At 47.1% G+C, this 14,182-nt stretch overlaps 1 protein-coding gene across 1 annotated transcript in view; it reads left to right on the plus strand.

Moving 5' to 3' along the window:
- Positions 1 to 5,020: 5,020 nt before the first annotated feature.
- The window catches only part of LOC144724424 (uncharacterized), a 75,648-nt gene continuing 66,486 nt past the window's right edge, over positions 5,021 to 14,182 (plus strand). The window contains exon 1 of the mRNA XM_078603539.1: positions 5,021 to 5,046. The gene's annotated coding sequence lies outside the window, so the exon portion shown is untranslated. The remainder of the gene's footprint in view (positions 5,047 to 14,182) is intronic.

The following is a 14,182-nucleotide window of genomic DNA, read 5'->3' on the forward strand; positions in this document are numbered from 1 at the left end:
TCGCATCAACAACGCTTGCCTGCCAACGTTCCATTACGAACTTTCAAATGTCTTACCCTCTCTTGCCATAGACATGCCTTGCCTCCTCCACATGCACGTGTATTCAAGTGCCAGGAGCCTTATTTGTAAATGCTTTGTTAAAGGCCAGCTCTCTGACTTGTATTGTAACACACAGCCACTAGAGCTATGCAATTGTAATAATAACTCAAATTTATGATGCGCATTCCATCTCAAGATCCCAATGCGAAAAATCGAGATTGAAAACTCAGTTTCTTTAGAACTGCTTTTTTGACCTTCTCCCCCACGCACCACCGATTAGAGCGGTTGGCTACGTAAGGTGCGAAAGAAGTTCAACGTACACACATGCACAAATGTCACTCCTGCTTCAAAACACCCAGCTAGTAATAATCACGATTTACAAACCTCAACTCGCATTCACCAACAAGCCTCACCCATACACATTAACATCACTTTATCATTCCAACGCTGGACGGGGGCCTTCCCGCGCTGTATCAATCAACGGGGATTGTTTGACCATACTTCACCACACCGGTCAGCGTGTGTTGATGAAAGGAGAGGCCAGGACCGATTCAGATGCCACTCGCCACTGGCGTGAGCCATCGAACTCAGGTCACTGGGTTCGCAGGACGTTGCTCTAACTGCTGCGTTACCACTCCCCCCTCCTCCCCAACACCCCCACACTGATGATTGTATTATTGCATTTTTTTTCTAAACCGAAGAGGGGACTGCAGGTCAGTTTCACGACGGTACGTCGCATTTCAGCTCTGGTTATATGGGTTACCGGCGTTGGGAGTGGTGGCGCAACGGCTCACACACTGCCCGATGAATCCGGCAAGCTGAGTTCGATTCCTGGCTACGGCTCGCGTCAGCGGCGAGTGACGTGTGATGAACCGTGCCTTCAGGCCCTCTCCACCAACCCGCACTGGGTCAGTGCGGCTATTTGTTTGAAGTGAACAGGATGGTGAAGCACGGTTCACCAACCTCGCATAAACAAGCCCCATGATCGACACGTCACGTGGGGACGCCTTAAACCGGCAGTGGATTGACAAGAGAGCTGTAAATGAAGATTATTAACGAGGAAACTGGCTTGTCAGGGTAATGAATGTGGCAAGGTTTTACGCGTGTTACTTGTGCACTGTCTGTGATTTTACCTCCCCCGCCCCGTAATGTCTCTTGTATGGAATGACATAATTGAAACCATACTCTGTTTTGTTACATTCTCATTAATCACCTTCTCGCTCGCTCTCTCTCTCTCTCAATCTCGCTGTGTGTATGCGTGTGTTTCTGCTTCTCTTCAATGATCAGGCCTCCCGGTAAGAAAAGAACATCGTGTATGTTTAATTTCTTCTTATTATTCACATGTTCACCCCCAAGAGCTTTATTTTTTTAGAACGTAAAACTAGGAACGTGGCACAGAACAACCTTGAGGTAAGTCAAGCTATGTTGCACAATGACGCAGACTATATTACAAGCTAACAATGAAATGTCAAGGTGAAAACCAACTGCATATTTTAAAGCATTAACTTACATAATGCCTTTTTTTTATTAAGTCCCGTTATATTTATTTTGTATTTATACACATTTGTCTCAATAGGTTGTAGATCATACGGAATGTACATTTACGAGACGTTGAGAATGACATTGACTTTGAAGCACTCCGCAATAAATGTATGAGAATGACGTTTAGCTCCTATCCCAGTAAACATGCAAACATTGGGCCAACGTTGGTCTAAAGTTTGATGTTTACTGAGATAGTCCACTGCTGGATGAAGGCCCTCCCATTGCTCTGTCGGTCACGGAGGTTGTTTGACCAGACTTCGTCATGCTGGTCAGTACTTGTTGGTGAAGGGGTTGTGCCCAGAAACAGTTCCCATTTTCATTGTACCCACGTGCAGTGTTATAACTGTGGCCGGCAATATACCCCGGTCATTCATTTGGCAGCCACCGCCATGCCCTCAGTTCGCAGTCTTGAACCTTGATCCTCGCAGCAGCATCCAGAAATCAAAGAAGGCTGACACGTGAGAATTCTACCCCCCCTCCTCTTCCCCCCCCCGCCACAATCACATGACCCTTGACAGCCAAAAGACAGTGTTTATTTATTTTTTGGCATAGTGACCAGAGGCACTGGGCCCAGTTAGGTTAGCTTAGGAGCAATTAGACTACACCAAGGTCTTTTGCCATGCTGGCCCGAGCGGAATTGTGCCGGCAGGAGAGACCTGGCCTCCCCTGCTCGGCCATAGGCATGGCAGGGCACTGCAGGAACGAACCAACCCCCACGACTCGCACTTTCATCGTCCGAGTCCCGATCACGGAATCAGGGAAAGTGCTCATTGCCTTGACCTCACGGGTTCGAAATAGACAGACCCGTGCCAAGCCGCCTTGAGGTATGGCGCCTTGAGCAAGTGGCCCGGCACTCAGCCACCAAGGTCAACGGCAGCAGTGCCTTGGCCCGACAAGCGTGTGCCGTGCGCTGCGGGGAAGCACTCTGCCCAAAGTCACCCTCATGAATGGTGGGCCTGCTGCGGCAGCCCCCTCGTGGATGCTCCCATTGCTCGGCGCGCCGTGGCTCCGATGAAAGCCCGGAGAGGTGAATGGAGTTCAAAAGAACTCACAAACAAAACACTACATCGTTGCGAAAAAGCCAACGCAAATGATCCCCTGAGTTTGATCTTCCACGAATCGCATCCACTGCGTAAACCACGCCAGATGAGGATACCTCATGCACAAATGGAAAATTAAAAACTCCCCAGTGGTGTGTGCCTGGTCATCCAGAACAGTCCGTACAACAACATATAACGACGCAATACCCGATCCACAAATACGAAGGAGTCATCGCAGAGATGACACACTCCGTTACTCCTAACACGGTTATCTGGGCTTGGCCACCTGAATGTGAAATTATCGTTGCTCTGCATCTACGTCTGCAGCCATACGAAAGAAGAACAAGACTATTGTGGACAACCTCCGCGCTTGCCCTGCCTGATCCCATCGATAGGACAGCAGACAAAGAGGCCCACAAGGAATGTTCCATGGCTACACTTACCCTCAGAGCTGCGGTTTATGTCGCGTATGCAGCAAAGCTGGCACGAAAGGCACCCCTCAAACTGAAATGCAAGACTAACAATGCTGCTGCCAACACAGCGTTCAATAAAATCCATAACTGGTCTTTGCCTAGCGATGAGGTTCCTGGAACAACACCGCCAACTGGAAGGTCAGAACTTTGGTCACCTGAGTGGTGGCCAGGTAGGCCCTGTTACAAAGAAAGCCCTGTACCGCCTACTCACTGAAGGTCTCTCTTTCATAGTGCCCGTTAAATGGCAGACTACTCTCTCGGCATAGCAACCCAGGAGGGCCTGGGCCTGGAGGACAAGGAGCAGAGGGATAAAAATGCAGCCTATGCAGGCTTGCCTTATTTTCATTCCCCCTTGCAGGAACCAAGGCTACTCCCAAGGCTACTCACCCACCCGGCTTACTTTAGAAGTGGCTAAGCCTCCTGGAGGTCGGGAAAACTTTTTCAGGGGTAGATAATCGCGGTGAGAATGGTTGGCTCCAACACTGCCTCCCAATCCACCTTCAAAGATTGAGACTGGGGGGGGGGGGGCACTGACGTCTTGATAACCCAGGTGCCCCCTCGACTAGAGGACACCTGTGCAACGCTGGGAAGCAATGCAGCACACAACCCAGGATCTATTGCTTCTGGACACCGTCAAACCGGGTACACTCACATATTTCTATGTCAGACCTCCAGTTCCCTTTGGGGAGACTCCCAAGCACCACAGGAACCCTCAGTGATGCAGGCCTTGAAAACTGAAGGCGCGAGGTTTGGAGATATAGAGGCCATTGTGGAGGTCGTGGGTTTCTACTTTAGGATTTTTCATGGTCACCATCCTGAACCTGCGGTGAATCAATCGTCAAATTCTGCATTGGTATTTCATTCCATGGATGTGAAGGTCAGGGTCGGACACTTCGCCTACATGTCCTCAAAAAAAGACGCAGAGATCGTTCTGTGTAGCCTTTACAGACTGTTGGCACAAGTGTTGTTATTGAACACCTATGAAGGATGGCACGGCACACAATGGGGTGGGTGGCGAACACCACATCCGGCCTGCTTTCACCTTCGTTTGAGAAGAAGGGCACTACCAGAGAGAAGCCTCTGGAGTAATCCCACAATAATGGCCCCTCAGTCCAAACTTAGGACTGAGGGCATGGCAGTAGCCACCGAATACCATAAATAGGGCCTTGATACTCACGTTAAGGCCAGTTTTAGAGGCAGCCACACCGTGCCCTGCTCCAAATCCACTTGCCCCTCAAAAACAAGGGTTTCAGTGTGTTCACCCCTTTACAGTTAGGTCAAGAACGTCCAGTCCTATGCTGGAGATGCGTGTCCCCAGCCTTTAACTTGTTTTGCTATTCCACTGCCTTATGGGTGCTGGTGGGGGGCCACGTGATATGGAGGATGGAATCCCCAATTCTCCACCTGCCAAGCTTCTTTGCTTTCGGGATGCTGCCCCGAGAATCAAGGTCCAAAGATGAGGACAGATGACATGATGGTGGTTGCCGTTGAACACTGGGCTTAACCGTGCTGCGAGTTCTTGGTGATGGAATGACAGTCAAAGGGACAACCACCGCAGAGCTGGAGTGATGAGGTCAGCTCACATGTGGGAGCGGGTTGTATGATAGCATCACGGGAACATGCGGGATGGTGACTGTGGAGAGGCCTGCATCCAGCAGTGGATTAAGAGTGGCTGATGATTGTGATTACTTAATGCTTGCTGTTTATATTGGTGCTTAGAACACAGGCAAACAATTTTACTCACATGAAAACCGAGCACGTCGTAGGCAAAAACATATAAATGAATGCTCACGCACGTTTTAATGTTTTAAAATTCACTCAATTTTTCTGTGCGACTCGTTTTGGATGCCTAGTTGCTTGACGTAACAAAATGGAATAATTCACGTGTTGCTTTGGTTTTATTCTTCTGTCTGTTTTTCCCGCAGGGGCAACCGGGGAGGGATGGCTTTCCGGTAAATCCTACAATCCTTTGCACATGTTCATCATTTGTTCGGGGCCAGTTTGTCCCATCGACAACCCGGCAATGTGGAATTTCCACCTCGGGCTCAGGGTCAACAATGGAGATTAGCAGCACCTCGAATTTAATTGACACACGGATACGCTCAGATTTTATCTCTCTCTGATGTGTTTTTCGGGTAGTACCAAATGTCGGAACTGGGAAGAAATTACTAGGGGAGCTCATTCATGAGATCCTGACTATACAAGTCGCCCCCCTCCATCCCCCAGAGGTGGATTGTACCAAGTAAGCTTGAGCGCAAGGGGTTGGTGGACGACAAAATTAACTAATACAGTCAGATGTATGCTGGCAATCTTCTTGTTGTACTGGTTTGTGCTGGCCTCTCACTGCCATTCCCTTCCCTCTCCCACGCGATCCACCAATTCAACTTCTAGAGCACCGCGTTAAGATGCAGCAGTGGCAGGATGCCACGGTGGCAAGATGTTATTGACTACCTTGCCTGGTATACAGGAGGTCGTGGGGTCGATCTCGACCCTGACACCTGTATATCTGGAGTTTTAATGTTCTCCCAGTGGTCACGTGGATTTTTTTCCGGGTCCTCTGAGTTTTCCTTCAACATTTAAAAACTTGTATTTAGAGTATTTGGATACTTAAAATTTCCACATGATTAAGCTAGTTCGCTGAGCAATCATTTGTGGCCAGGTTCCTTCTGAAAAAAAGCTGTATAGCTCAGTGGGCTTTACTTAGTTAAATAAAAAATAGTTTCGTGTACACGTCCACAATAATCACCTCATTCGAGACCCAAACGTCATCGCACCTCCTGGCTTCAAAGACACCGGTGATGTAATCGTCAACCACATCAGAACATCACCAGGCCGATGCGGACATCTCCTTCATGAATGTAAAATTAAAGACAATAGTCACAGTGTGACTTTGGCCATGCAACACAAACTCTGGACTACTGTATATAGGAACTCACTGTAGTCTTTGCTCCTTCAATGGAGGAATACCAAACACAACACGAACTCTCTTCTGAAACCCTCTCTATGTATGTTCAACTTCGTTTGCACCGTATATAGCCAACCGTACTAATCGTGGCCAGCAGACCTCGACATTGGCATTTGGCTCCTGAACATATTCGATTAGATTTATTTCTGCAGGAAGGGCCCAAAGTGCCGCTAGGCTCTATTCCATGGGCATCTTGCGACGGTACAGATGTTATGTAGTTCAGATCTTTGTCACACAAGCAAGGGTAGAAGAGTGGAAGCCAGGGATCTGCTGTGACGTGGCGTGGAGTGGGTTTTGTTTTCTAGGCGATCGGTGCACGTAAGGGAATCCCAGGGACAGCTAAGGCCTTTCATTTTGTCTAAATCCGACGCCATTTCCCCGTGTTTTGTTTAATAAAGCGAGCACTTTCTGCAGATTGTAAAGCTCCCTTTAAAATAAAGGTCGTCCCCTAACGAGAGATCGAAATTACTCGATTGAAATTACACACAAAGCAAAGCAAAGGATCGATTTTCCTCAGATTAAGCAAAACTCATTTTAAAAGACTTTTTTTTTTATTTGCAGGAGCACAAAGAGGGGGTTTTGATTTAGCAAAGCATTACAGTTCCGTTCGTGTAGAGTAACGCGCGGGTTATGGGAATGTATTGAATTTATACCACTCAATCAAGCGTATTTTTTTGTTTTACCACACGAGTAAAACCAACCTTTGTTATTTCTTCGTAACGTAAGTCACAAATATGCGCGTCGATCAAATACTCCGAGGGCTTAAACCTGTTTAAAGAAATGTGAAAGCTCAAGAAATAGAGGGGAAAAAATATTTTAACGACGATTAAGATTTTACTTACAGGACTTATTTGGAATTTTATACTGCATTTAAAGCAACATTCTCACATCGTATAAGATATTGCAGCTGCGATGCTGGCGATGATGGTGAGTCTCGCTCTGTGATTCATTGTCCCTACATTTCCCCGTTTCTGACTTGCAAGAGAGACACTGGCTCTTGCACCGGGCTTTTACCCGTAGCTTGAAGGCCAACTAAAACGGCAAGTTAGTGTTCGGATAGCCCTAAGTTATGTAAGTTGCAATGCAGTACAGTTTTAATTAATGAAACATATAAGAGCGGTATGACGCATTGAGACAGGTTTAGATGATTTCTGTTAAGATGTCAAATGCTCCCTAAGATTGCCTTATAGAAATTCAGGTGTCATTATGCCTCACGCCATCGATGCTACTGCGCGTTGGAAGCACTTATTCCCTTCTACCATCACAATGGCCCAACCATCCATCCGGCTTTAGGTAATTTTCTTCTTGGTCAACAACTTTTTTGGCTACCATTGCAATGCCTGCCTTGGCTAGCCCTGCCATCCCCAATTTCTTTCGATCAGACGTTTGTTAAAAAGTGTTTTTCCTTCCTGCATTCTCCTCCGGACTTTCACAACCGCTTTGACGGTTGCGCACCAGTTTCGTCAGATGTCAGCAGACGCCAAGCAAGAGCTGAGACTCGGATAATCCTTGAATGAGCAATCAGAGCGATGTCGTAGGCTAGAGCTTGAGGGGCTGCTGTGATTAACAGCAAACTTCGCTGTTGTCCTGTAACGTCTTTACTCACGTGATGTCTACCCCCCCACCACCACCGGCCCCCAGCATTTACCAACCCGCACCGTGGTGATAGGGGCCGTCCATAAATGACGTCACGCACCTAGGGGGGGGGGGGGTCAGACATTTGTGACGATGTGTGACGAGGGGGGGGGGGTTGAGAAATGTGACGTCACATCAAAATGCGCAACTTGAAATAAATATTAGCAACACGTTCTACTTAAATTTCGATTTAAAGCTTTCGTGACTGCAGGGATTCATCTTCTTGGTTCTTTCGGTAAAGTCACGTAGAAGGGAAGTAATAAAATAATAAAAATAAAACATAATAAAACAATTCTCACGACGTTTCGGCCACAACGCAAGCAGCCGTCCTCAGGCGAAGAATGAGAACATTATCAAACTAGGAGCTTATATAGGTGTAGCGAGGAGGAGCGCCTTAACAAAAGAATGTGCATATGAAGAGGAATTTAGCATACCAATGGGCAATGCATAGGAGGTGGGCGGAGGGGTTTCAAAGTCCCATTATGCCCATGCATTATGCAGGATCAACAGCACCACGGGGGGCGCAAGGAACAGCATAGAGCCCAATGCATCTCCGACCATGAACACATTTCCAGTGAACTCAAACACGTACGCCAAGCTCTTAAAGCTAATGGTTACTCCGACTACACAATCCGCAAAGCCATCACTCCAACCATCAAGAAAGATCCTGTTGAGGAGCCTTTCAAGACCATCACCTTACCCTACATTGCTGGGGTCACAAAAAAGATCTCCAAAATCCTGATTAAACACAAGATCCAGGTCCGATTCAACACAGTACATAAAATCCGTGATCTGGTACCGTCTGTAAAAGATGTGATTCCAGACATACAGTACCCTGGCGTCTACAAACTAAGTTGCCTCTGTGGTAGCAGTTACATTGGGGAAACCAAACGACACGTCTCAGACCGCATTCGTGAACATAAAGCTGATCTAAAACACGGTAGGACAAACACCTCAGCCGTGGCAGACCACTGTTACAACTCAGTGGGCTCACATGACATTGACTTCTCCAAGACCGAGGTTCTCTGCAAGCCATCTGGCTATCATGAGAGATTCGTTCATGAGGCGATCCACATATACAAACACAGAGACAATTTTAACCGAGAAGATGGATTCAGGCTTAGCAATCATTGGAAGGACGTAATAAACCATTTCGATACACATTAGGGTGAGTTGAATAATACATAGTGTTATATTAAAATGTATAAAGTATAGGGTGGTTTACAGCAATACAGTATATAATTTAATGTTGGGTTTATCTATGGCAGTATATAGTACTGTATATGCTAAGAGAATAAAGTTTAGATGGAAGTATATTATATACTTCTTACGACGTAGAATTGTAATTTATTATTTGTTGTTAGTAACTCAGCTTATTGTAGAGTATAGTAAGTATCAGTTTATATTTTAGTTTTTTATGTAGTTTTCACTTTGGTTTTCTACGTGGTTGTTTGGCAAATGCAGCTACATATCACTAACATTCCTTTCCTTTATTAACGCTGTTCCTTGCGCCCCCCGTGGTGCTGTTGATCCTGCATAATGCATGGGCATAATGGGACTTTGAAACCCCTCCGCCCACCTCCTATGCATTGCCCATTGGTATGCTAAATTCCTCTTCATATGCACATTCTTTTGTTAAGGCGCTCCTCCTCGCTACACCTATATAAGCTCCTAGTTTGATAATGTTCTCATTCTTCGCCTGAGGACGGCTGCTTGCGTTGTGGCCGAAACGTCGTGAGAATTGTTTTATTATGTTTTATTTTTATTATTGTATTACTTCCCTTCTACGTGACTTTACCGAAAGAACCAAGAAGACGTTCTACTTAATTAAATATACTTTTTAATAAAGGTTTTATCCTACATCAGAGTGCAGCGCCACATTAAATACGCACTACAATGACAATAGTTTAAAGCGATTTGAAGCATGTTTTATTTTCAAAATAGAAATATGGTTTGGGGGGGGGGTCAGAGCTCTGTAATGTCATTTTTGAGGGGGGGGGGTCTGACTTTTTGCGACGCCGTGTGACGGGGAGGGGGAGGGGGGGTCAAAAATCGTCCAAAATCGTGTGACGTCATTTATGTACGGCCCCCATATGATCAGAAGAGTACACTAAAACTCACACGTGTACGTGTGCATCCTCTCGAAGTATAGCAAGGCCGTGCAAGCTGCACCTATACTCACGGGCCAGAGGCTTCGTGTCTGCACGCTTTGGCCAAATCCGCATTTCTCGCGCGTAAGACGGTGTTTGTCAAGCACGATGGCGATAGGGATTTTGCCACACGAATGTGGACCTCTCACGCTCCATTTGGGAGCAAGCTGAGTTCCGTTAACTTCATGGCAGACCCCGGAGCCTGCAGTTGCAAAGGAATAGCTTGTAATGGGTAGTTTAACAGGGTAGTACAACAAGTAGGCGGATAACATTTATTCACTACGTGTCGGTGTTGCCTCCTCGTACGTGTTGCTTTTCTGGGGCTACCAAACCTGTCAACAATCCCTTATCAGTGCCCTACTTTATTACAGACCAAGTCAGACCTTATTGGTCACCCCGTGCCCTTTACAATCTCAATGTACATCCTACATCACAAGGGAAAAACACAAACAAATAGACAATATACGTATATTCTTGGTTCTTTCGGTAAAGTCATTAGGACGCTGTCTTTCCGACAGCTCTGTTTCTTCACTTGAGGACGGCTGCTTGCGTTGTGGACGAAACGTCGTGAGAATTTTATTTTATGATGTTTTATTAGTATTATTGTATTATTTCCCTTTACTGAAAGAACCAAGAATATGAATCCCTGCAGTCACGAAAGCTTTAAATCGAAATATACGTATATTTATTGTGCCCGTATTGATGACGACTGCTTGTGTTGAAAATCGAAACGTCGTATTCTATTCTTTCATTTATTTTCTTTCTACGTGACTTCACCGAAAGAACAAAGAGTGCCACCTCAACTCGTTCTCTTCCCAGCGACTGACCGTGAACCAGCTGTCCCCTTCACCTGACGCAGCTAATCGATACAACCTGCGAGCAAGCCGGCGTTGGGGCTCTGAAAGAAAGCACGTGACCCCCCCCCCCCCCGCCGCTGCTTAGGCTCATTACATGGCCCCCGACGGGAGCTGCCATGGTGGAACGGTTCCCACGCTGGAACTCGCAACGGCAGAGGTCACCGCTTCGGTTTGGTTCGATCTCCGGGCGCGGCGGTTGAAACGATGGCACAAGTTTCTTAAATTACCCCCCCTCTCCCAAGCCCCGCCCCCACCCCCCCCCCCCGGGGCTCTGTCCACTCAGCAGTCTAAATGGTTACACAACAGTTTGTCGATCTTCAGGTCATGTGCGGTGGGGTAAAGTGTGGGCACCCCCCGCCTATTCCAAGTCGGCTGGCCAGTGCGGAAGAGTAGGCCAAAAAACATTTTTTGGGGGGGGGGGGGAGGGGGAATAGGGGGGGGGGGGTCTCTGAAGCTCTCTGTAGTGGTGGCCGTTCTGACAAACAGCAGGCGCGTGTGCGGTGGGGGGACATTGTGGGTGCTCCCATAACTACGAAGGTGTTTGGCCAGTATGGGACAGTAGGCGAAGTGCCCTCTCGAAGGGCTCTCGAGAGCTGCCTTGATTTGGCGCCCTTCTGTCGGCAGTGGCGTGCGCTCGCAATTGCAGGGCTGCGCCTTTACCACATTTAGCTAATGTAATGTGCTCATAAAGCGCCGGCCCTCCCCCCACCTCCGGCTTGCTCTGCGCTTGAGTAATGTGGACACGGGGGGGTGGGGGCAAAATAGGGTTTGAAAGGTTTTCTGTAATTGGAATCGCAATGGCAAAGTGGGGGTTGATTGTCAATCTGGGTGGCCTGCCTGCCTTCTAAACGGTCTTCAAAGAGCGAGGAGCGCAGAAGTTATTCGCCCAGCAGCTCCCTCGCTTACACGGAACCTTCGGCATGAAACATTCGCAGGGCGGCGTTTTTAATTTAATCGTTTTTACATCCGGCCCAATCTCGCTGTGGTAGAGCGCTTGAAGGTTACAAAGTAAAACATCCCACGTGAGACTCGCCCCATAACCCTTAATCAGGGTGAGTAGCATGCTTACATCTTGGTGGGACGTTAGCAGCGGTTGTCCTTTGGGGAAACGGGTCCCCGCCACATGAATGTGGAGTTACTCCACTGATTTAGGTCAGCCAAAGGATGCGAGCAACAACTCTACCACGCTGTGTTTGGTTAAGGAGACATTGGTATGGTTCCACAGCTCATTTTAGTTGGGCTAAATGTGAAGGAGATTAATTTTGGTGATTAAAAAAAATCAAAGAAGGTGATTCTGTGCAGCCTCTACCTACCGCACTGCCTGCAGGCTTTCATTCGGCTGGCAGTGGTTGAGTGGCTGTTTTGTGTTTGGTGTAAAAGTGCTCATTGTTAAAGCAAAGTGGTGCCAAGGGCTGAGAAATTTAGTCTGCGTTAAGTGTATTATTTATTTAGTTGTATTTTTTTGGTGGGAGCCCTTTGCGTGCTGGTAAATTTAGTACCAGCAGCAGTTATGCAGAAAAGCCCTCTTATTCCATTCTTTGTCTTTATGTTTATTTTTTAAAATCTATCTTTAGACATTGTGTAGGCTGGTGGGGGAATGAATTATGAGTTTATTTTACTATGAAGCTTAACTTAGTCAAGACAACATAATTTTTTTTATGGAAATTGCATATAGCCAGGTGACTCTGTCGCAAAGAAAATGGTTCATAATCAAAATATCACGAGTCAAACTACCCGGTTCGGTGTATACTCAGCCCATCAATCCCTCATAGATCAATGTTGACTTCTCCCATAGGTTAACTGTCAAAGGTCAACAGTAGGTAAATTGGTCCCCACTCTACCAATATGGAATTCATGGTATTTGGTCAATTCTTCGATGCTGGCCAGACGTCTTGGAAGAAGAGATGAGGACCCACACTTTACACCACCATATGTGACCTACTGATCGGCTAATTCTGGTTTACCCATTCATGCTGCTGGCTTGACAGAGGCGGAGGGGGGCCTGATTTTAATCGGCCTGCACCATCGTTTTGCAGACTTGCGCTGGGAAAATGATCCGGTGACCTCTGCATTGCAAGTCCAGTCTGCTCACAATTATACCAGGGTGGCAATCGCTGATTAGTGTACTGGGTTACAGTCCAAACTGCCCAAAATACGTTCAATTATTTTTTCACGTGTTTATCTTTTTCAAATTTGTACTATCGACATCTCTCTGAAACCAGTGCATCATCACCTAATCTTATCTTATTCTAATGTATATAGCGCCTCGGCAAAGGCCCAGCACAAATAATTAGCAATTCGTACAACAGGCGTGTGATGAGATGAGTTGACGAGAAGGACGACAGCAGGTGAGCACGATGATGCGTGACATCAACGATGATGAGAGTGACGATGAGCGGTTGACGACGTTGAGCGAGTGCGATGATGATTGTTGGTGATTGGGAAGGGAGGGGGGAAGTGGAGTTGATGTAAGCGAGGCAAAACCAGCGAGTGTTTTAATGGGAAAATGACAAGTAGACGGTGAGGTTGAGTGTTTGACGTGTCGAGGCAGCTTGTTCCAGTGCAAGGGGCTATCATCGTGATTGGGCACAAGGAGGAAGGGGGGATGGACAAAGAGAGACATCTGGAGCTGTGAACAGAGAGGGCGAGACGGAGCGTAGAACGAGACGAGGGAAGAGAGATGATTCGTTGGTGCGAGGCCGCGGAGACATTTGTAACTAGGGCGAGGAATTTGGAAAAGGCAACGATATTAGACGGGAAGCCGCTGTAGCTGCATGAGGAGAAGCGATGTGTGGGAGTGCTCGGGGAGATTGGAGATGATCCGACCACCGTTTGCTCGAGAATGGCCAGCGGAACGTGATATATTACAGAACCGTCTGCTGAGATCATTTCAAGTTAACGTGATATCCGCCGGTGTTAGTCGAGTTCAATTTCCGATTCTTTTCTTTGTCCAGAAATTTAGTTCCAGTTCGCATTTTTTCATGCAAGTCTGACTTGAGTGATAGTTCTGATAATTCTCTTCTACCATAATATAATTTTAGTTGCTTATGATACTTATTGATGAACATTTGTTTTAGTTCCTGCGCATAGCAAATAGCTTCATTCATGATTTAGGTGACTTGGCCGACCCACGCATGTTGTTAGACAATAAGGGGCTCGTTTGGTATATTTGTACGATACGTGCAATTCTTACATACGCCGCTCACGGACTTCGAATGTGACCCAGTGCCGGTGAAACTTTGTCTCGTATTGCGGCCCGCACCATTCAACGACACCCTCATGTTCTGTCCTCCTTGTTCACGGAGGCTGGGCGCTCGGCGACAGCGCTATTGAAGCTCAGCGTGAAGTCGCGTGCCGTGCTCAGTCCAGCTGCCGTTCATGAATTCATTCGGTAGCCTCTTCACTCCTCGCTGTGGTGAACATTCCAGAACGCTGACGTCCGCGATCCCATTGTGATATCGAGATATTCCTCGAACATATT

The sequence above is a fragment of the Lampetra planeri genome, chromosome 20, assembly GCF_965212315.1.
Source record: "Lampetra planeri chromosome 20, kcLamPlan1.2.h2, whole genome shotgun sequence".
Lineage (NCBI taxonomy): Eukaryota > Metazoa > Chordata > Hyperoartia > Petromyzontiformes > Petromyzontidae > Lampetra > Lampetra planeri.